This window comes from Dermacentor silvarum, chromosome 9 (genome assembly GCF_013339745.2).
Source record: "Dermacentor silvarum isolate Dsil-2018 chromosome 9, BIME_Dsil_1.4, whole genome shotgun sequence".
In the NCBI taxonomy this organism is placed as follows: domain Eukaryota; kingdom Metazoa; phylum Arthropoda; class Arachnida; order Ixodida; family Ixodidae; genus Dermacentor; species Dermacentor silvarum.
In genome coordinates this window covers 143,089,465-143,113,480 of record NC_051162.1, presented here as the reverse complement: position 1 = coordinate 143,113,480, position 24,016 = coordinate 143,089,465, and the positions used below count along the sequence as shown (strand labels likewise).

Sequence of the window (24,016 nt, the reverse complement as noted above, 5' to 3'; positions counted from 1 at the left end):
AGAAGTACGGAAAGGAAGAAGAGCTCAAATCGCTTTCAGGCCTGGATGAGCAACAATAGCCTTGATTACCTGTTCTCGTCTTCCGTCTTTTCTGCAAGTATGCCCGTGACGAGCTCAGCTTGTTTTCTGCCCTGGGAGTGTTAAGTTGTTCAGCGCATGCAGCAATACAAAAGGAGTGAAGTCATTGTGTGTTGCCGAGCATCCGCCATTTGTGTTTCTCTAGATAAAGTCCACCATACACGAATTGTGAGAAGGGTTTGCTTGAAGCGGTATTGTGCGCCATTTTTCATTAATTAGATTATAGGGTTTTACGTGCCAAAATCACGTTCTGGATATGAGGCACACCATAGTGGGATACTCAGGAAAATTTGGACCACCTGGGGTTCTTTAACGTGCACCTAAATCCAAGTGCACGGGTGTTTTCGCATTTCGCCCCCATCGAAATGCGGCCGCCGTGACCGGGATTTGATCCCGCGACCTCGTGCTCGGCAGCCCAACACCATAGCCAACACGTGACAGCGCTTCCACATGGCTTCAGCGTTTTGAACCCAATGCGCGCTGTTCATGTCTCCTGGATACGCGCTTCAAAATAATGCGAACTCAAAGTTCGCGATGGTGCCTGAGCAGCGCCTCCTTTACTTTTTCGCCGCTGTTAAATGGGAACAGAGCTTACCCTAATTGACGGCAACCTAGAGCTGCCACGCGGTGCTTTTTTTTTCATATCCCACAGCAATCAATAAAAAAAAATACCTTTTTCCCCTCTTCGTCGGGCTCGTAGAAAGGCGGGCACACACCGACCGCACTTGCCGTTCAGGCGATGTCGCTTGCCTCGCGGTCCAGGTAGGCTGCCTCCTCCAGTTCCTCTTTGCTTAACACGTTTGTGAGAACACGATGCGCAAACGCTCTGTCGATGAGTGTGCTTACTAGCCTTCGGCGTTGAAGACGGCTGCATCGACGGCTTTTCGCGAGCACCATGGCTCGCCCTTGCGTAGTGGGCTGCAAATGTAGCGATAGGCGACATGTGCAAGCTGCAACATCGTATCCTTCTGCAAGGCAAACATGCGAGCGAAGTGGCTGCAGCGCTGGTTGTCAGTATCCGATTGGCACCAGCATCTACGCGTTTCCGGCCGCCACATGACACAATAGTGGTTCGCGTGTCCGGTATTCGGGTAAACGCAAGCGCAAGCTGACTGCTCCAGGGCGTTTTACGGGATGAGCGGAGGCGCAATCGTGAACAACCTGAACGGTGCAGTCACCTGGTGGCACAGAGCTCACCAAAACACAGAACTAATATAGCAGTACTCCATTGTATTCTACTTTGCTACTGGTCTAAATCTTTGGCAGGAGCGAAATCGTCAACACGTTCTTTTTCTAGCTATTTGCTTGGTTCGTTAAGTTCTGCACCACCAGTTGGCTGGGCCATGCAGACCGATCAGGCCACTCACATATGTCTGCGCTGAAGCTCCTTTCTCAGAGTAATAGTAGTATGGAGGGGCTTTAGTTTACGCCTCCACCCATCCGTCAAAACGCTCAGCTCGATTGCGGTTATGCGTGCCGAGCGTGTAACCGCTCGGTCCTGCGACAGAGCGCTCGCAACGCACGCTGCTTGGATAGCTCTCGTGCGCGATGGACGGCCAGGCTGCAAGCAGAGAGATTGGAGAGGCTTCGCGCGCTGGCTACTAGACAACCGCAAGTAGACGACACGACGTCACATCATGACACAAAGCCAGTGAAGGCGGAGCTTAGCCCCTGTCGCTCGGCGAACGAGTTGAGGAAAAAAAAAGCATGGGTATGGAGGAGGGTAATTTGTAACCTTCCGTAGCTAACTTAATATGAGACGCTTCACAAATATTGTGGCACGAATTTTTTACTGTAGCTGTACCCTACGCGCCTACAAAATTTGTCCGAACCGTTTAGGGACTCTTTGAGTAGAAAATATCCGCCATTTCTTATCGTAAACCAAAAATATCGCCTAAAAGCAACTTTTTTTGTTCGACATATAGGAAGTAGACTCAGGAACGTTTTACAAGCCATCTTTAATCATAACAAGAGGTAAGCCCGGAGCATGGCGCTTACCATTCACGTCTAGCGTCACACTAGATGTCCCGCTAGACGCTACCGTAGCCACCCAGTTAAACAGTGCCTTTCTTTGGAGCTGATTTCTCTGCATGTTTCGCGAAGTTCGGTAATTGCGTGAGGCTGTTTCTATACAATCTAACCGTCTTGGCTGGTGGCTTTTCACCGCTGCTGGCAGCCTTGTCTCTCTTGCCATGGCTACGCTATGCAGCAGTGTCCACGCTGGTGGTCTGCCGCCGATCGCAGCAAGTGGTTTCTGTGTCTCCGTAGACTTCAGTTCTTTCCTAATTTTCCCGTATGTCGAAGTCTTTCACTCCTGCCGCATCTTCCTTTACCACCAGTGATGAATAGATTGTGGTCCACTGCTGAAAGCTGATGGCATCTCCGGTTTTCCGCTGGATGCTGCTGGCGTCACCGGCTTGCTGCTGCACGCTGCTAGCGTCTTTGATTCACTGCTGGAAGCTACTGGCCTCTCAGATGCACTGGTGCATTTCGCCACCTGCTTTGGTTCTACTATTTCCATGACGTGTGCTGTGGAATCATCTCGACACCCTGATCCAGTCACTTCTGCGTTGGAGCGAACACACTGTGAATATGTGTGTCGAAACCATGTGCACTTCGAGCAATGCGGTACCTTAAATTCATGTCACACGTGGACAGAGCTGCAACAGCACAAGTACTACATAGGATGTACGGCGAAATGCAAAAACGACCGTGTGCTTGCATTGTAGTGCACGTTAGAGAACCCCAGGTAGTCGAAATTAACCCGGAGCCCTCCACTACTGCGTGCCTCATAATCAGAACTGGTTTTGGCACGTAAAACCCCAGAAAGAAGAATAAGAAGAAGGATGTACCGGCGTCTTAACTACAGCCAGTTGACCTCCCAACCTCATATGATGAAGCCGGTCATCCATCTACTTTCATACCAGGATGGAGACCACCGAACACGCTGTAGCGCAAAGTGCCTCTCACACCTTGCACTTCCTAACGCCCATGGGTGATCTCTGCGATTTGGCCGAAAGCCGAAAATGCAGTCCACACGTCCTCGTCGACCACACCATGCAAACTTCGCCCAAACTGGCCTTGTTACTTGTACGTCGCGAGACAAAAACACTGTGTTCGTTGCACAACTTCCTGTTGGCGCCTTTAGAAAGCTGAACTGGTAGTCTAACCAGGTAGACTAACCTGGTAAAAGCAGTAGTAGAATTCTTTACTGACCTGTACAGTACACATAGCTATCATGCTACCTTCATTGAACGTAGTGATGAACAGGAATGAGAAGATTTTTACACAATTAGCGATTAGCAAATTAGCATAATTACAGAAGTTAAAATGTCCTAGCAAGACATGTGCCGCGGAAAAGCAGCAGTAGAAGATAGAATTGCTATTAACTCCGCTTTTGATTTTGCTGCAAAGTAGTTGTATTACACTCTTTGACGAAGACTGACGACTCAGACTCAAATTATCATTACCCATGGGAGAAGAATACAATTTCAGAGCATGTGACACAAGGAAAGAAAATATTTAGCGGAAAAAAATATGGAGTATGCGTACGCACGCATACTACACCCTGAATAAACAGAGCATGAGCTTTTGTGTCAGTGAAGGCCACATACGGTGGTGATTGGCATTCAGAAGTGGTTGGCATTCAGCAATAAAGGCGTCAATTCCAGTACGAAAACAGGCGAAAGAACGAAAGAAAGATATTAAGTTTAAAACAGCGCAAAACGCCGAAGAAACTAATCTTTTTCCCCTTAAAGAATTATGCGCTTGAAGGAGTATTTAAGTTGCATTGAGAATGCTAAATTAGTGCTATTAAGTTGTGGTATTGTGTAGAGAACAGAGCCGACAACCAACGCACCTTTACTGTTAGTACTGATGGCAACACTTGTATGCCAAAAACCTATGTGCGCTTTTGCTGTGTCGCATGCAAGTTCGAGGATAACGTACATATTCAAAACGGGAGCCTGCAGAAACCACGAGAAAAATACCGGTGCTAAAGTGAAAAACGTGACAATACAATGTTTCGGGCAGATATCGAAGTGCGTTCTGAGAAGAAATGTGTCACCGCTTTAGGCCTTGTAGCCATGATTGTCGCGCTTTCTCTCTGTCTCTTTGTATATATATATATATATATATATATATATATATATATGCGCTTAAAAACAGATTCTGTAAGCCTGGGTAGGTGGGACACATTTAAACGACAATACGCAGAAATGCGAAAAAGACATATTGACTTCGGAAGCATTCTTACAATAAGACAACGCCCGGACCTGCGGTATCTTTCTTTCAGGCACACACACACGCACTCATACACATTATATATATATATATATATATATATATATATATATATCGTGTTTTTAAGTCATATGCTTAAGAACTGCATGATGCATACATTTCTGTTTGAGTACACGGAACGTTTAAGGAACTAGCATCAGCGTAGGGACAATAGAAAATCCTGTCAAGACATTTGTTTAGAGCACTTAGTTCCTGCTGCGGCGCTGTGAGTCGGTACTGAAAATACATAGGTGAAGCCATCTTGGTGTGCTCTCGCGTGATAAGAAATATGCCGCTACTAAGGATGCTGCTAATAATTTCGTTTCCTTGTTTCGTCCTTGCTCAAATGCCTGGACGCGTTTCAGCATATTGGCAGGAAAAACGTCCTTTAAGCATAATGGATGGATGGGAGGTAAGTGAAAGCACTCCTGTATAACCAATGCCACGTCGCTCGTTTCAGACATCGCGATCTTATGATCACCGTCATAAGCACGCAAGCTTGCGTCTCTGAGAGATCTTAATCCATTACGTTAACTTCATAGGGGGAGGAGGCCATTTATAGTCTGCTTGCGTTAAAAGATGAGAAAATGAATTACGAGGCATACAAGTGCAGATGTTAAACTTCCTCCGTAGCATTTATATATCCATGTCATCATTTTACAATCCAATTTCGTGCCAACACAATCTGGAACCTTGTTTTTTTTATTTATACACATTGCTATCCCAATTAAGCGCTATATTGGCCAAGTGGATACAATCTAGAACTAATAATTAGCTCTAAATTATTATTTAGTATGTTTAGGCACTTCCTTCACGCATAAGATATCATGTCATTACCTGATATATAAGGCAATTGAAAAGTCACCTGAACAATACAGTTAACACTGAACGTAGTTCAGTGTTAACTGTATTGTTCCCTATAAAAGCAGTTGCCGCAATGACACTTAAAGTACACTTAAATTTCCACTACAAACGGCAAGAAATAATATTTAAGGCAGCTTCAAAACGCATAAACATCTCGATATTTGACGAGTGACTGCGACGTGTAGCTCTGAAGGCCTATAGAAGCATGTGTTGCATATCAACCATAATCTGACTTCAAAATCTTGTTAAGGGCCAAAATGCGCAGAAACGCTCGCCTCAATTCGAGGGTGTCAATAGATAGTTTCCCGCATAAACTGAGCGCGACAAAGGGCGGTCGTGACGTCGATATATAAATCTCATCGCTGTCTTGTGAGCAATTTTGACCTTACTATTGCCCTCCACACTTTTCTGAGACAAGACCACTGAAGTGTATCACAACATAAGGTATACTGAGACTCGTAAGCCGCAATTTTAGGAGCGAAGCTCTTATAGCGGCACCCGTTCCGTCCCCGTCGTAGTAGTAGTAGTGTGTAACCAGTCTGAGAAAAAAAGGGGAAAAAAATACCGAAGTTGTGTCCGTAGCGCGGAATCGAACCAGGGACCCCTCGCTTCCGATCGCGCGGCGTTAGCCCACTACGCCACGAAGCGCACGTAGACACACGCACCAGGATGGCAATAAATACCCAACATTAACGAAAGGCCGCGTTTCTAGCGCGTTTCTAACGCGTTTGTGCTAGCGCGTTACGGCCCGTGTAAGAAGCTGGTGTAAGACGCTGTGGCCTCTCCGCCTTACCTTCAACGCGTTTCGAACGCACTGCCCAAGGCGGTGGCAAGTCAAGTTCAATCGAAAAGCGTTTATGAATACGGGGGGGGGGGGGGGTATACTCTCTCAGCAGTCATGTGATGGCGTCGGCAAACGCGGTGCACGTTCCGGCATGTGTAAATGGCTGCGTAAGACGCTGTGGCCGCTCCCCCTTACTAGAGAGAACTGCACGTTTCTAACGCGTTTGTGCTAGCGTCCCCTTAAGCGGGAGATCCGATGATTCCCTCCGGAGCTTCGCCCACTCATCATCATTCACCCCGTGGATATGCTGTGATTTTTTTAGCTATTTCGAAGCTCCCCCAAGGTTCTCTTAAAATAACACACTTTTCTAAGTACCATTGTACTAATTGAATCCACATTATTATGCCACATCAAGTCAGAAAAAAGTGAATGACTAAGGTGACCGTTCCGCGTATTCATTTACATAATTTTGATGACGCGGGCCGTGGCCATAAGAAAAAAACGGAGTGGATATTTATCGTAAGTGAAAGTCATATTCACATTTTTATTATATTTTACTTTTGGTTGCGATGTGCTGCTTCATTTGGATGCTGGAAATTCGCAGTTTCGCAAGAAAGGCGAATCATTGATTGCGATAGCAAATTAATGGAAAGCTACGCGGAGTTAGGACGCTAGTTTTATCGCCCGTGTCAACTTGTAAACGCAGGCATACTACCTAAATTACCAAGCATGGTGTCGCGGGTGCACAAGCAAACATGAACACATCTCACTTGATTTACGCGGCAACTCGCTGTCAAAATGCTGGAGTGAGGAAGCGTGGCAGTAGCGGCGACCGAATTGACCTTCGTGGCCGCCTCCCTCGTCAACGCGAACTAAGCCGCCAAAACGTAGCGCGTGGCGGACTCTGTCTCCGTCGCAGATGGCTTTCGAGATAGAGCGAGCCGCGCGGGCGCGCGCGGTGATGAACGCCCCCTTTCCTCCCGCCGGCATCCCGCGGAGCCTTGCGGTCCCCGCGGCTGTGCGCGGCCACTCGGGCCGCCCGGAGGAGAACGTGGCGCCCCACTGCCCCTCCTCTCTGTACCGTACATCCGGAGCGTTGCGCACGACTGGAAAACGGCGCGCTTCCTTATACCGCTTCCCTCCCTTCAGTTTGCGAGATTGAGCCGCGATCGCCGGCTCAGCCTCGCACACTTTCACTCGCACATACAGCATACGGCGCGCGGCGGCGATTTTATCGCTCTTGGACTTAATGCGGAACCTCACAGCGACGTCCACATCTACGGCGACGGCGACGGCAGTAGTGTGCCAGGAGTGTACATATAACTGCTATCGCAATGGAAAGTTTGTGATCTCTTCGGGAACGAGTGCTACGCGCAAGCGTATGGGTTCGACAACGCACAAGAAGCTACCGGCACTCGGTGCGCCTAGACTGTCCGCTTTGCAGATCGCTTTCAAGCCAGTGCTCGCGCAGAGGCACCACCTTTTCAACTTTATTTTCAACAACGACATGCTGTTGAGCGCACCGGCGCGCCTTGAAGGCGCGCTCTTCCTCTTCGGAGCTAGCCACATGGACCTTACCCATACCGAGTCCAAGGGGCAACTGATGACGTCGCTAGGGAAATAGCTATGTCAAGAGAGAATGAGACACAGGTATTGGTTGGTAGGCTATTACGTTTTATAACGGACGTTTCGACACGCATCATCGTAGACTAGCATATGGGCGACGGCGTTCATCGCTCCGGCGCATTGTTTTTGGGTCTTCAGGTCAAACGTGTGACATAGGTAGGTAAAGGGCGCATTACAGGTCTCCGAGCCTACAGATGTATGTTCCATTGAACTTGGACCCTTTCACCAGGATAGGCCCACCTGACAGGGGCACGGCCGCTGGATAACAGGGGTATGTGCCGTTGTGCTTGGACCCTTCCTGCGCTTTCACCACGATCGGCCCACTTTTTTCTAATTGTTGTTCTACGCGTCGTTTTGTCCACGGACGCGATCCGGCAGAACCTAGTGATCCGGCAGAACCTAGCCAACGACATGCTGTTGAGCGCACCGGCGCGCCTTGAAGGCGCGCTCTTCCTCTTCGGAGCTAGTCACATGGGCCTTACCCATACCGAGTCCAAGGGGCAACTGATGACGTCGCTAGGGAAATAGCTATGTCAAGGGAGAATGAGACACAGGTATTGGTTCGTAGGCTATTACGTTTTATAACTGACATTTCGACACGCATCATCATAGACTAGCATATGGGCGACGGCGTTCATCGCTCCAGCGCATTGTTTTTCGGTCTTCGGGTCAAACGTGTGACAAGGGTAGTTAAAGGGTGCATTAAAGGTATCCGAGCTATACAGGTGTATGTTCCATTGAACTTGAACCCTTTCACCAGGATAGGCCCGCATGACAGGGGCACGGCCACTGGATAACAGGGGTATGTGCCGTTGCGCTTGGACCCTTCCTGCACTGTCATCACGATCGGCCCACTTTTTTCTAATTGTTGTTCTACGCGTCGTTTTGTCAACGGACGCGATCTGGCAGAACCTAGCCATAGACAGCGTCACTGTAAAAAAATTACATACCGCGCGCATATGTCTGAATCGCTCTGAGGCGGAGTGGTTAAATAAGTGCCGCACAACTAACGGCATTGCCTAAACTGCGTTTGTTTTTGTCCTATTTACCCTGTATAAAATGCATTGTTCATGTTTATATACCGCAAATAGTGACAAAATATAATTATCAGGCAGTTCCTAATAGTTATGAACCATACCGCTCTCACGGGATGCCGAACAGCGTACGCCTAATGGGTCGACGCGCAATGTAATATTTCTACGAAGTGATGCCACGAAGACCAAAGCGATTTATGGTGTTTGCGTGCAGGAGAATAACGAACACAGGTGTGTGCACAGTACAGTACGAAAGATGTTTCTATACATTGAAAGAATTCCATGCATCTTGTGTGATAGTGCCCCATGCTTATTCTTGCGGATGGGGCAGCAACGGACAATTACACTGTCGGACAACAAGCCGCTCAGTAAACGAAAAACAAGTTGGTCGAAGAAACTACTGATTACCATTTGTAATTTTATTTAGAGGTCTGGCTACTTTATACGTATATATCAGCTCAAGTTGTATGTGAATGTTTTGTATGGTGTTTATGGTATTTGCACGAAGCATAGGTGGGCTCGCTGGCAATCATTGACAACAGAATGTCGATCAGCATACAGTCGTAATGTAGAATTATTTTCTCCTGCTGCAATTCGACACACACACACACACATATATATATATATATATATATATATATATATATATGTATGTATATACACATGTGTGAGTGTGTGTGCTATTTTTTCTGTCATTGTTTGTTGGCTTCATACGATATGACTCTTAATATCGGGCCCCTCGATTTCCTGCCTTCTCGATTATTTTGCATTTATATATATATATATATATATATATATATATGTGTACATCTGCGGCACTGTGCTGACACAGCTAATCCACGTCAGAGCCTGGGAGGAGGCGAGAGGTATGCAAAAACGAAGCTGGAATTTAAGCAACAGTGATGGATTAATAAAGGGAAGCAAAAAATACCAACAATAAGCACATAGCTTTACCATTGCCAAAAGCTGTACCCTATTTTGGTAAGGGTATTGCCAACAAATACAAAATACAGTGTTTTTTTATAGTAACGACACTTTCGAAAATCTCCCATAAACTAGACAAAGCTCAGGTAAACCAAGATAAGGTGCTACACATGTCCACCAACTTTCTAAATAATAGTGATTGCATGGAAAAAATTGTACAAGCAGAATTATGATCAGTACCATATATTAGTGAAATTCCAGCAGTCATATCAGGCTAGAAGAAACGGCTTCATACTCACAGATGTTCTTTTACCGTTGCAGTTTTTCTCGAGACGTCTGCATTACGTCATGGTGCAAAGGACGTACAAAGTACCTGGAGGAGAAAACAATGCTATATGTATCATGGCACCTTTTTCGGCCATTATCAACACCGAGAAACGCGAGTTGGAGAAGACTTTCACTTATCGCAACCTAAGCTCCACACAAAAACTGCATGATGATCTGGCGAGCAACGCTACTTACTGGTAATGGCTTTACAGAAATATTTTTACTTGCGACCTTTGTGTTATTCTTTAAAAAATGATTTTTTTAAATGCTCTCCAGAATTCCCGCTAGCTTTCAGATGTTAAGGAGAGAGCATGATATTAACCGATGGTAGATGCATAACACGACTTAAAGTTTTCTGCTTTTGAATAATGGACTTGTATCCGGTGCGTATTATTACGAGTTTGTCGTGAGTAGATTTTACAATCTGCGAGCTGTTTAACACTCCTTTTTTAGAGCGCAGCTTTCAGGCGCCCGGTGGTGGGTCGAGCAAATGTGTTCCGGGCGTAACAGAGCGAACGAGCTCAGTTGATGAAAGAGCAAACGGAGGATATGGACGAGGAAGGAGGGTATGGAGAAAGCGTGAGAAGAAAAGCGTAGTCCAGCGCAAGACACACACTGCGACGACCATGGCTACGAGATGGGGCCAGAGTAGCGTACATCGTCTGGCAGGTTGGTTTGCGGTGGGTGCTATGAATCACGCCCACGCGTCAACCACGAGCTCATTCTCGCGATCTCCCCACTAGCGAGGCAGTCGCTCCACACGTCGCTCCGTTTGCAACGTGCCCCCCCCCCCCCCCCCGACAGATTGTCCACGCCAGCCAAAATATCGGGAAATTAAAACGCGTAGACAGCTGCGCTCAAATTTCGCATTAGGGAGTATCGTAATCGTCGGTAAATTTGTTTAGTTCAGTTTTCTTCGCTTGTCACGGTTCCTCTTCTCTTATGACTTTTCTATCAATGTTTACCTTGAAAAAAAAACATATTTTGTACAGTACCCCCTAAAATGGCGGTTTAGCCATTAGAAGACTTAGACAAGGCAGATCACAAACTTATATTCACACAACGATCGCCCACGGATAAAGAGCGCCCGTAATAAAACATGATACGGTGGTTTGAATAGCTTTTTTAGTCCATCACGACTGAATAGCCTGTTACCTAATCGTTTTCTCTCAAGCAGTTCTTGTCGATCACAATGACGATGTAGTTCTGAAAAATACATCCCAAGCGCATGACAAACGGAACAGAGTTTGCGTTTCATAAAAGCGAGTGAAGTATGGTGTAGCCTAACATTCCCGTACGAAAGCCGTCGCGAACGAGAAGTTTGCTTCCGGGGCCATTGCGTGTAAATTGGCCACGTTGGCTGTGTCATAAACTAGAATCAGCCGTTAGGGCAACGATGTTAGTCTACTGAAAGATTGCTTTCTTCAACTTATGCACCACGCGTTTCACAGTGTTTTGAATCTAGATTGGGGAAAGTGTGGGTATTATTCGTGTTCTTGTGCTATGAACTCGAACCGAATCACATTCGAGGGGCATGTACTTGAATATACTTCCGGTAAAATCGACCGACTTTTTTTAAATCAGGTTCTACCGCAACTTATTTCTTGATAGTTACTTCTGCACAATGTTACTTCTGTACAAGACAATGGTGCACAGGCAAATGTAGATGAAGGGCGGCCAGCCCTAAACCAAGGAGGTACTTTGGTTTGACAACCTTCGTTCGACATCTTTTAAAAGACGACTCTGCTGACAAATTTATGCGTATAAATTAAAAAGCAATTATAAATATTTATTTCAAACAGCTTGCCCCACTTGGGATATTTATTTTGCTTCTCCGCAAAACGAAGCCCATAAGCTGACGTCGTACGCAATCGGCTTAACGTTAGTGCCATGTTTCATCATTGCGTCATGTGCGCTTCGCAGAGCTCTGCGTCTAATGCAACTTTCTGTGCGGAGAGAAAGTTAGGATGTTTGCTAGTTCGAGATACGGCAGCTGGCTGTCCAAAAGCACAATGTGCATAGCACCCGAGTTGACCTAATTTTGCTACGCACCATATATGACAACATTATTTCATCACGTTGTCCTTCTGGTGAAGTGAAGAACACTGGCAAAAAAAGTGTGTTAGGAATTTATCTCTTTAGGGGGGTACTTGTTCCCAGCAAAACATATGCCACTGGCACCAGAACGATAGCGGTGCACACTTTCAGTCGGTCACAGAAATCTGAGCCACGAGTCCAATCCCGGGGGGTATTATGCACGACTGATCCTATGTTCCATCCAAATCGCTGGTGATCGCTAGCATACCGGGATGTACACCGCTATTCGCTTCGTAAACGCACTCTGATTAGAATATTTTATTTGTTGTTCTAAAGTAGATGACAACGTTCATGTAAGTTCTTATGCAAGAATTCGTGTCTTTCTCGAAGTGGTATTATTGTAACAATGATTACCCCGTAGAAAACGTTTGGACCGACCATGTAATGCGCCGCACATGTAATCAATGGCTAATTAGGGTTACAAAATGAACTATAAGAGAGAATAAGCACAGTCGAAAACGGCGACCAACTCAGCGCTTTGATAAATTTAGAAATTTTCAGATATATGATGGTGTCCGCTAGCACAAGGCTGGGGAAACTTATGATCAATGGGCGTATTTTTCGCCATGCAATGATCATCTTGCTGGCTGGAGACAATAAACACCGATTCTCATTAAAGTGGCTTGCATATGTATTATGACAACACCGCTTCCGGTAATTACGCGTGTCATATACTTCGTGGTGTATCATTGAATCGCAATGCACATGTGCTGCTCTGTGCTTACTCACGCGACTGGTAGCGTCCATTTTATTTGTTATTTTGCAAGAAAATATGTATTGCACGAATATACAATTACCCAGAGGGTCCATCAAAATACTTGTGCAACAATTGTATTTGTGCTGTACTTGTCTTACAGAGAAGTCGAAGATACACAGAAAAGCCAGCGCAATGCTCTTGTACGAAGCATATAACAGCCCGTTACTAATGACATTATCTGAATTCTACAAACCGGGCGAGAGGACGCGGAATGATAATCTATCAATGCTTGTTTAAACAACTGTGCTTGCTTTCCAAAGGCCAATCCATTATTCTGCAAAAGAACACGATAAATAAAACTAATATTGATTGCCTATTCAAAGAATGAAAGTAGGTTGGGTTAGGAAACATTATTTCAAAACAAGAGACATTATTTTCATGCACTTGTAGCCCGCCCGTATCGCATGCGGTAGGAAAAAGTATTGTTTCATAAGGCTGTAATCAGGAAAGAAGCCGAGGTGCTGGTGCGAAATCGTCGTTTTTAGGCGGTACGGGAACAACTTAGGCAATTTAGGGAAGGCGGGAGGCATGCTGAAAGGCGTTATCTTAAAGTGGTACTGTGCATCCACGCACATGGTAAATATTAGCTAGTAGTGCGCTCCAAAATTTCAATATACACTCCCGTCGAAGACAAACCAAAATTTGCAATGTATTAGCATGTCTGGCACTTGAAATATGTAACAGTTTCTATTCAAAATAACTGTTATGGAGGTAATCTTGCAATGCAAAATTCACTTGGTCATCCCATGGTAATTTTTCTTGAAGATCTTAGATTATATTTTTAAGGGACCTTTGCGTAATCGCGCCTCTAAGAATTACCGTTATTCACCTTGAGGCATTTATTATAAAATTGGGATTGTCCGTCCATAAACGTATTACATATACAGCTTTCTTCTTTTCACGAAAACGCTTGCACGTGAAGACGCTATATCAGGCTGATCTATTCAGCCTAAACTACAAAATAGCAGTATATCGCAAAACGTAAACTACGTTGTCCGTAGATTATGATTCAGATATATGTTTAAACCAAATAAAGCATTCAAGAATGGACTGAATTATTCACGGTAAGCTGTAGACACTGCAACACCGACACATACGTGTCACATGTGCGACTTTCCTGAAAAAAAAATGTAATGATTTCTACAAGGATGCTATAACTATTTTTCTTTCTGAGCTCTATATTGATAGACGCAATTTGAAACATGTTCAAACGTACAAATAGGTAAAAGAAAACTAAAATATTTTTCTTTATGTTATTTCCAGGCCAATTGCAAAGTTTCGTATGCAATTTTACGAGACAAATATTCGCCTGAAGGAAAGTTCAATACGGAAGGAAAAGCACAACTTTGTTAACTCAACGACGATTATGAGTAAGTACGCCAGTAATCAATCACAAAAGTGAAGCGACACACACTTCACCTTTCTCAGTATTACCCTGTATGCAACAATAGAAGAAATTCAGGTAAATTTTTCTGTAATATTTAATTATGTCAGAGGGCAGCAAAGCTTGTCACAACATACCTTCGTCAGAGTGGGAATAAAAATTACAATTTTTACGTCAGCAATTGCCCCGCTGTACAACGCCTCGGCATACAGAAAAAAAAACTGACAGTCACTTTAGCATACGCCAAAGAGGGTGAAGGCAAAAGCCTGCGCGCTCAAGAGACATTCATCAAATCACTTGACATTCTCATTCGAATGCGTTGTTGCTTCTTATTACTTGTTTTTTTCCGACAAAAGAACGCGCGCTCCAGTGCCTTAATTGACCGTACCCTAATTAAACGCCCCTTAATTAACCTCGCCCTAATTAACACCAAAGGTAATCGGTTCAACTCCCACCAAAGGTCGTGGGTTCGAGGCTCCCGTAAAACACATACTAGAGACCAACCAACACCCATGACTGATCCAAATCATTGGGGCATCAGCACACTCCTCGCTAACCGGCAACGATGCCGCCCACACTGCCGCTCTAGGATTCACCAACCGAGTGCCCGGGTGGGTTATGCTAGGATCAGAGAGGGCTCGCATGGTCAGTTACCAGGAAATAACTCAGCAATAAAGGTTAGCCAGGACAGTGTACCAGCCAGCACACAAATCGCTTAACAAGCGACAAGAAGTAGGTTGGAGACGACTCCAGACAAATACCTGCCCCAACCCCGTAGCCAATCACTATTATTACCCGGCCCAATGCCCTAACACCTGAAACCATTGTAAGCAAAAAACAGATCTGTTCCACATTATGTTGTCTCCAGCGAAAGATCATAGGAATATTGACATAAATAATACTGAGCAGTGGGTGACCATGTTGCTCAGCTTCGACCCTGACCTGCAGGCCAGGGTCATCAAGAGTACTGAAGAAGCCACGCGGGGCCAGGGGCTCGAGGCCGCCTAAACACAAGGTCACCCATCAATGCCTTGTTTTTAAATGAAGTCTTTACTCAATCACTCCCTTTATAAAAAGAACAACTGAGAAATTCGACCCTTTCTGAATAATTATTGTGATAGTGACTATACGAAATAAAATAAAAGCCGGACCGTCTTTGAAAGAAAGAAATGGGGGTGCATCCATCCATTAGAGAATGATACAGCGAAACTATAAAGAAACCTTAATATTTTCTTTCTAAGCAACCTCTATGATTATTTCCTTATAGCTTCACGATACAGTCAGTTGGAAGATAATTTCTTTCATTTCATAAACGTTCCTCTGCGTTACGGGCTTTCGCAGAAATGATTTGCTATATTCTGCGTGCCATATTCGAGCTGTCGAATAATTCGCACTCTTTCTGCGATCGGCTGGCCCCCTGGTTAGCTCAGATGGTAAAATGACCGCCATGATAAGATGTTGGTACAGGGTTACAATCCTGGACCAGGACAATTTTTTATTGAATTGCGAAGCTTTCTTTCTTATAAACCCGTATAGGTTACGCTTGTAGAATCGAACTACAGTCGGGTGCTGTTGTGACACATTCACGTACTGTCAGTGCTTCCTTCGGGAAATGTGTTCGGTCTTTGACTAATAGTGCAATACCACACGCGTCACCGAAGTCACCGCTAATTTCCTTCTTTCCTTCCCTCCTCTCTCTCCCTGTCATATTTGTGTACCTGTTCCCATTCCCCGGTGTAGGGTAGCCAACCGGACGTTATTCTGGTTAACCTCCCTGCCTTTTGCTTTTCTCTTTCCTCCTATCAGTATCAGGAGTTGTGCAGCTGAATTGTATATTCTCATGCACTCTGAGAATGACCGATTGACTCATGGGTCTTACAGTACCAATACAACACTGCGGCTTAGAGAGACGCTGTAGTAAAGCGCACAGGAATAAATTTGAGCATCTGATGTTGTTTTACTAGCAGCCAAATCTAACTACGGTACAATGCTAAGACCACTGCGCGAGCACTGCGTATCTGGCAGGGAGTCCTTAAATAAGAGTATGTTTTAATGAATATCGTTTGCTATACTTCATTGCAATGTTTACGAAGTGGAAATGAATTGCGACAAAATGATTAGGGAAATGAAAGCCAGCCCAGTAGATGTTTCCAGCAATGTCTTTTAAAATCAATGCTAATCACAATTTCTTGTTTCCAGATATATTCGAAACGGCCTATTTTCGAATCATAATGAAACTTTTGCGCACACAACACGAAACCACAACGAAGAAGTACACAAGGACTAGCGCAGCATCATAATGAAACTTTTGCGCACACAACACGAAACCACAACGAAGAAGTACACAAGGACTGCGCTAGTCCTTGTGTACTTCTTCGTTGTGGTTTCGTGTTGTGTGCGCAAAAGTTTCATTATGATGCCAAACCAACTAGCCCGCCTATTCGTTTTAATATTTTCGAATATTTCGTATTTTTTCGCTTTACATCACTCAATATTACGGATAACATGTTATACTAATATAAAACCTCTGTGATTTTACACGACTAAAATTAAATGAATTTCATTACGGTTTACTGATATATCTAATGTTAGGTGACTGTCGCACCTGCTCCTACTGAGAACTAGCTAGCGTCATTGATTGCTGCTTTTACCAGCCACATTTTGATTGACGACCGATGCGAAACGCTTCATTTACTTACACTTGCATGGAGTGTAAAGCACCCGAGGTAGGTAAATTTAGTCCGCAGTCATTGAGAGAGTGTCTCTCACAGACTCGGTGTTGTAAAAAAGTCCGAAACCATTTTAATTCAGACCTTACTGAATTGTGTTCGACCATACAGGTGCCTACGGATACGCTCTTGACCCACCATATTGGCAGTTCCTGTACTCTCGTGCAACTTGCTGCGGTTGTCAATGTGCGCCCAATGACATTTGCTTATAGTGGTAAGTTTCTCATTCATTTCTTAAGTATCACTAGTTTGTCGGACACACTGGGCTGACTCCGATAATACATTTAACGATATATTAAGGGCAGAGTGTCGACCAGAAACTTTTTCAGTTCCGGTATTCGTTTCGCTTCACTGAAAACGCTACAGTTTCGGTTAAACTCAGGAGCGAGAAAATTGCGGTTGATTTCGATTCGAAACAGTTCAAGGTAATTACCACAACCGAATTATTATTACAACGAAACAGCGGAAATGTCTACTGTTCAAGAACTCGTCGGGGCCGCTAAGCTGCACTAAATAGCAACAGAACACCTAGTCTCGTTCCTGACGCGATACGCTGAAAACCATACTAACGATGCTACTACTTGTGAAATCTCGAGAAGATGGAGTCTAATTACCATTGCGATACCAGAGTTGAGCCTAAAGTTGTAAACAGCAGGGCTAGAGATAAACAGCATCGCTGTAAAGAAATAGACGTGACGGAGCTTGTCTTCAGGAGGAGGAGGTGGAGGAGAGAAAGAGAGAAGGCAGGGATGTTAACCAGAAATGCGTCTGGTTGGCTACCCTACTCTGAGGAACGGGAGAGGGGGAATAGAAAGATGAGATAGAGAGTGGAGCGGGGGGGGGGGGAGAGGACACGGTGAGCTCGCGCACGCACGCGGAGGGCTTGAGCAATTCTAAGGAGTTCACATAGAGTCGCCCTCAAGAAGGACAACAGTGCCTTCTCAGCTCTGTGGGCCGACGGGCGATGGGGAGGGTCTTCAAGGAGCACCTGCACGGACAACTGCTGATCGTAAAGTCGTCGCAATGCGTTCAATAATGTTTGTCTTTCCGACTGAAATCGATCGCAGTGACACAAAAGATGTTCTATCTTGTTGTAAGTGGTGACTCTCTTGAAAGTCTGGAGCCAAGTCTTCAGACCTTCCTATGAAGCTCCACGCAACGTAGGCGGCTCCCTGGGTTTGTAAAGCATGACCGTTGATAGCGGCATGGCGTTCATCGTTCTGCTCTCCTCAGGTAGAAGTACGTGCTTCGGGGGAAAGTTTTGTAGTCTGCGACTACCTCAATGGCCCGGGGCGGCGTTGGTGTTGCTTTTGCGGTTCGGCCTCGAATCACGGCTTTGCGGGGGCCTCCGGTATATAATTGCACAAATACCTCCACCAGATGTCACGCTGTAGTGACGGTGAAGAACACAGTGGCAACACTGTGAATCAAGTAAATGAACTCTTTATTGGGCGAACATGGGCAAGTGACATTCAAAGCACAACGATAGCTGCTAGCGGTCTGTGGTTTCGTCAAAATCTGATCGGCGGGTCAAGCGCGTCAACTTTTATACATTACTCGTCGAAAGCTCCAATGAAATCTCTGTTGCTCGCGTGCCTTCCCAAAATTAATACACAATTAGTGTCGCGCATACGGTCTCATCACACTTTTCTATTCCCTGCCTTACGTCACAAAATTCACCAAGGAAAATACCCTACCTCAGCCTGCAAGTTTTGTCGTTCTAGCAAAGCGGACCTCAACCACATTATGTGGCAATGCAAGAACCACTCCCCACCCCCTAACCTTTGTAGAGTTTTAAGTAGACGGGAGCTTTGGAGGCGGCCATGCGCAGCTACAACCCCGAACTTCAGGAAGCTATCCTGAGGTGGGCAGAGGTGGTAGAGGCGGCCTACCACGCGTAGGACAACCTCTCTCGCCTTATTCTCGCAGCCTCTTTCTCTTTAGGATGGTATAAATAAAGTTGTTTCTCTCTCTCTATGATTACGCAAAGTTCAGCGACAGCATGCACAACCGACAGAATCAACGATAACCTTCTTGTAAGTTCGAAGTCATGCAGGTGCGTCTTGCTCTGAGCAGAAACATTAAGTTGTGAGCGGGTGAAATGCAGTCTCAGCAAAACGGATAACTAAGTACATGTGTCAATATAATAGACACTATTAGGTCTAGTTTAAGATTATAAAAATAGTTTGCCGAATTTCTAAGCAGAAATTCATTTTTATAGTAAAACAAAAAATTAAAAAAGACCTTGCGTAAGATTGCTGGGAGCTTCTTGTATAATGCTTCACCTTAGTGTAACGCACTCTTTTATTGAGAACAGCGTGTGGACAAGGAGGGCTATGGTGCTCAAATTACACGCTGCCTCAACTCTTCTAGCCAGAAGGAAGAAGGCATAGTAGGGTCTGCTGAAGCTTCAATAAATAGAGACAGTTGTAATTCAAAGCGGCCGGGTCTTGACGCTTTTTTCTTTGCGTCGCGAGATATTTTTCAGAGCAGAGTTTTATCTAGTCCACAATGTGGAAGTAGTAGTAGTAGTAGTAGTAGTAGTAGTAGTAGTAGTAGTAGTAGTAGTAGTAGTAGTAGTAGTAGTAGTAACAGCAGCAGAAATATTTCTTTGTTGTTTTGTAATGAAGTCCCAAAGGATGGAGCCCTCAGTCCAGGGCCCCGTTTTCTGCTTCTATCCGGCTGGGCCGGTCAATCAGGTATCGCTGGTAGTCGAAGGCTGTGCTGGAAAGAGCGGCTGCCCACTGTGATGGGGAGGCGTTGGGTATTCTACAATATGATGTTACGAGAAACTATCTCGGGTGTTGCGAGAATGTAATATAGCGAATCTTTCTTTGTGAACCCTCCTAGACTTTCCTGCCAGTGGCTGCGGTCTTTTGAAATATATTTGTTGATATAAATACAAAAGTTAGAAGAAGGTACTGATAAAATGCTTCATATAAACCGTGTATGCTTCCAACTTATGTCCAGCTCTCGTTTGCGTGAGCTGGACAACTTCCCTCAGAAATCCTGAACCAGTTCACAGGAATCTAATGCACAACAATCTGTTCATGGAGTGACGAAATATATTTAAAAGACTTCTTCATTTACGTAACGCTCTTATTTTGCAAATGCGTACCCACCTCTATGTACGATCCCTACATAAAACATGAAGATATAAGATCGGCTCACCGATTTCTTTAAAGCACATTGTCCTAGTAATAGAAATGCTTTATTATTATTCATGCATATTTTGATTTACGTTACTTTTTTACATTTGATAAGCTCACGTATATTTTTTAAAATTATTTTTGAAAGGGCTGAACGCAATCTGCCCTATAATGCGCTCGCAAGCATAGATTTTGTAGCAGATTATTTTAAATGTAGCTTTATATTATCGACTCCCGGAATATTTCATCATATCTATTTGTTCTTTCTGGGGTTTCACGTGCCAAAACCAGTTCTGATTATGAGGCACGCCGTAGTGGAGGACTCCGGATTAATTTTGACCACCTGGGGTTCTTTAACATGCACTACAACGCCAGCATATGGACGTTTTTGCATTTCGCCTCCATCAAAATGCGGCCGCCGTGGCCAGGATTCGATCCAGCGATCTCGTGCTCAGCAGCGCAACGCCTTAGCTGACTAAGCCACCACGGCGGGTGATATTTATTTGTATGGGGATGACTATTTCATTGCTAAATCTGGAGTACCTGTACAGAGGCACATGTGCATGATCGTGCCAGTTTGGGCATGTTGGTAGGGCATTTTAAGAAACGAAATTGTGTTTAGTGCATGTACATAAATGCGTGTGAAGAACACACGTGATGGCTGCCTTGCGCATCACTGTAAGGGCTATTGCTGTAAGCAGTCCGTAACTGCATGTACAATTGTAAGTAATGACAGCGACTGGCTGATAAGCAAAACTGATAAAGCCTATATGATCTTAAGACTTGGGTAAGATAGTGTCAGTGCCCCTTCAGTGCTCTTGAACAATGAGGAGACGGAATTTGTTAGGTGATCAGGCATGCATTCATGTATAGTCAAGACGTGTATAACAAACATTTTTTCTAAAAAGCACGTGTATAATCAGCAGTAGAGATAGTTGGTGTGAATTCATGGGTAAGATTGTATAAACCTATTCACGTCAATTTCTGTACTTTAATAATGCTACTCTGATACCCACGATAGGCCTGAAACAAATGCAGTCAGCTTGCTCTGACACTATATCTTGTAGCATGATGTTATAATTGCTTATTCTTTAAAGAAAGTTTAGTAAATAAATTTGTTGTCTTCTGAGAGCAAATAAGGCCACAGTTTTGCTGAAATTAGCTACAACTCCCGAGAACCACCACCCAGAAGGAAAGTCCAAGCAGACGCTCAAGCAGTCGTATTTTATCACTTATATATTTTCTTCTTCGTGGGCGAAAAATGTCACAATATTGGCAGTTAGCGAAGCCGCCTTTCTTCAACTTAAGCCATCTTAAGTGGAAGCTTTGAACGAAATTTGCTGCCACATCACAATCCGGCTAAATATTACAGTATACGTGATACCCTGAGCCTATGCGGGATTTACTTCATAAGGAAAAAATATGTTACTGATGGCCATCAACCTAAAGAAAAATCTACCTAGTTTGTATTTAACAAGTTTCTTGAATGAAGCAGTGACACCTTATACGGGCGTTTCCGCTAATTGGCTGTGGTGATGTTTTCTTCATTTAAGGTGAACCACTTGGAAGCCGCATCAAAACGAAGCCACAATGTGAACTGTGGATTACTGCAAGCTTGAATAATACTGAAAATGAAATAAAGCTCAGAAGCAAAGGGACCTTATGTCATACTTACTTCAACAGCTTGTGTGACAGATCAGATGTGCAAAAAGTGTACATTCCGGAGTTGTGTTCACGAACGCAATAAAGTGAACAATGGTGAAAAATATTACTAAGGATGTGTAGCCGTTTATTTCACATGTATTATGTACTATGACACCCGGGCGCTGGCAACGAAGAATATCGCCACAGCACCGTGAACGAGGAAGCTGTTGATGCTTATTTCTTTAGACAAGGTAGATGCCCTCGAAAGCTATTGGCCAAATCACCAATAGAATAAATACTTATATATGCGAAAAAAACTAAAATAGGAAATGTAGTGTACTGGATGAAAATTCAAGCAGTAATAGTTGGTAGCGATTCAGTTCCAAGTGACTGTAGCCAAAATAAATTAAACAATATCATCAGCATTTTTGCAATATCTCTCTTTTTGCTTTTTATTAATCTCCTACAGTAGCCACTAGAATAGAGCATGGGTACAGAATAGCCTATAGACGTGTTCACAGAACTATTGCAGTGCTCACAGAACTTTGCACATGACGTCACACCCTCCGACCGGATTTCGCCTCCTATGTTGCACCATCGTCCACGCATACATCGCAAGCGCGTGGGAATCTGGGTAACCGAAGGCCACGCAGATCCCACGGAAGTCCTCGACGTTGGCCCCTTGCATCAATTAGTGGCTCTCCGTGACGGTCAGCTTGTCTGAGTCAGGAGAAGCCTTCGCAGTCGTTACCTCTTCCACGGAGGGTGGCAGTTGCTGTCGCCTGGAAGTGAGCTCCTTGGTTTGCGCGTCAGTCTATGTTGGGCCTACCGCCGTCGGGGCGGGTGCTGATGAAGGGGCTCCCTTGTGGGAAGCACCAAAGGAATGCGCATGGCTGATTTGGGGCTTAAGAGACTCCTCTGCCACCGTGGGATCTGACCTGAGGGTGACCAGCTGTCAGTTTGCCCGAAAGATCGGAGTTCAATCGTGAACTCGAGATACCTTCTAGAATTATGGCTGATGATACACTGCAGCTTGTACTCTCATCATTCGCTTCGCTGTGGCCTTCTCCCCGGGAACAAACAAGCATAAAACAACCAGAGTGCACGTGAAAGCGTCGTGCTCGCACCGAGAGCCATCAGTTCTAGGGAAGAATTCAAAGCACTCGCCCTTTGTAATGAAAGCAGAAAAGCAGCCATCAAATCACAAAACCTTCATCAACAAATCACAAAAACTTTGGCGGAGCCAGGACAAAATGACGATGTGTCAGGAAGGTACCTGTATTGTGATAGCGTTGAAAAGAGGGAATTGACACCTGCTTCATTATTGCATTCCCGTAGAAAAACATTCTAGAGACTGTCTTCAAGTCCCAGGACTACTCTTCGTGTAGAAGCCACAAGTGAAAGCAGTGAAAGAAATTAAAGTTCAGCTAGTTATCTTATAAAAAAGCTAAAGACGTGTTCATAACAGAGTTACTGTATATTCTTGTTTTTCCGCAGGAATATTCAGGCTTCTAGCAGCAATGAATAATGTATTATATTGAATACGTTACCCGTGGTCGTTTTATTGCATAAACAAAAAATGAAAAGAAATTTACTTTGAACGCTTTCTTGAAACTACAAATTAAATAATTAACGTAGCGGTAAAGAAGTGCTTGAATACCAGGTGCTACCCAAAAGTTCCAGGAATACAGTCGTGGAAAAGAAAGTGTTGCGCACAACGCCTAATCAGCACTGTCTCCTTCAAAGTAGTCCCCTTGACCATCTATACACTGATCCCCGTGTTTCTGCCGCGATTTCATGTGTTCGGGGAACTCTCCAGGCGACAGTGTTGAGGACCAGCTGCGATTCCGACAGGATCTCTTCAACAGAGCGAAACCGACGTCCTTTCAGCCTCAATTTCAACTTTGGGAACAAGAAAAAGTCACAAGGGGCGAGGTAAGGCGAATAGCTTGCGTGCGGAAGTACTGGGATTTGTTTGGATGTCATGAACTGTCGAACAACTAGTGATGTGTGAGCGGGCACGTTGAGGAAGAAGCCAGTTGTTCTTCCACTCCTCCGGACGCTTGCGACGAATGCTCTCTCTTAAGCACCTTAAAACGTCCCAATAAAGCTCACTATTCACAGTTTGTCAAGGAGGTAAGAATTTCTTGTGGGCAATTCCATGTAGGTAAAAAAAAACAACAGCGAGCATGGACTTCACATTCCCACCAACTTGACGTGCCTTTTGCGGCCGCTGAGAATTTGGCGACTTTCATTGCGACGACTGCTGTTTGGTTTGAGGATCGTCGCCATACCTATGTCTCATCCCCGGTTATTACACTGGAGAGAAATGTCGGAT

At 44.7% G+C, this 24,016-nt stretch overlaps 1 long non-coding RNA gene across 1 annotated transcript; it reads left to right on the top strand.

Moving 5' to 3' along the window:
- Positions 1 to 4,538: 4,538 nt before the first annotated feature.
- On the top strand, positions 4,539 to 21,797 carry LOC125940206 (uncharacterized). Its single transcript, XR_007463438.1, has 5 exons — positions 4,539 to 4,771; positions 9,913 to 10,115; positions 14,036 to 14,142; positions 16,997 to 17,099; positions 21,588 to 21,797. It is a non-coding gene; the product is annotated as an uncharacterized LOC125940206 (long non-coding RNA).
- Positions 21,798 to 24,016: the final 2,219 nt, after the last annotated feature.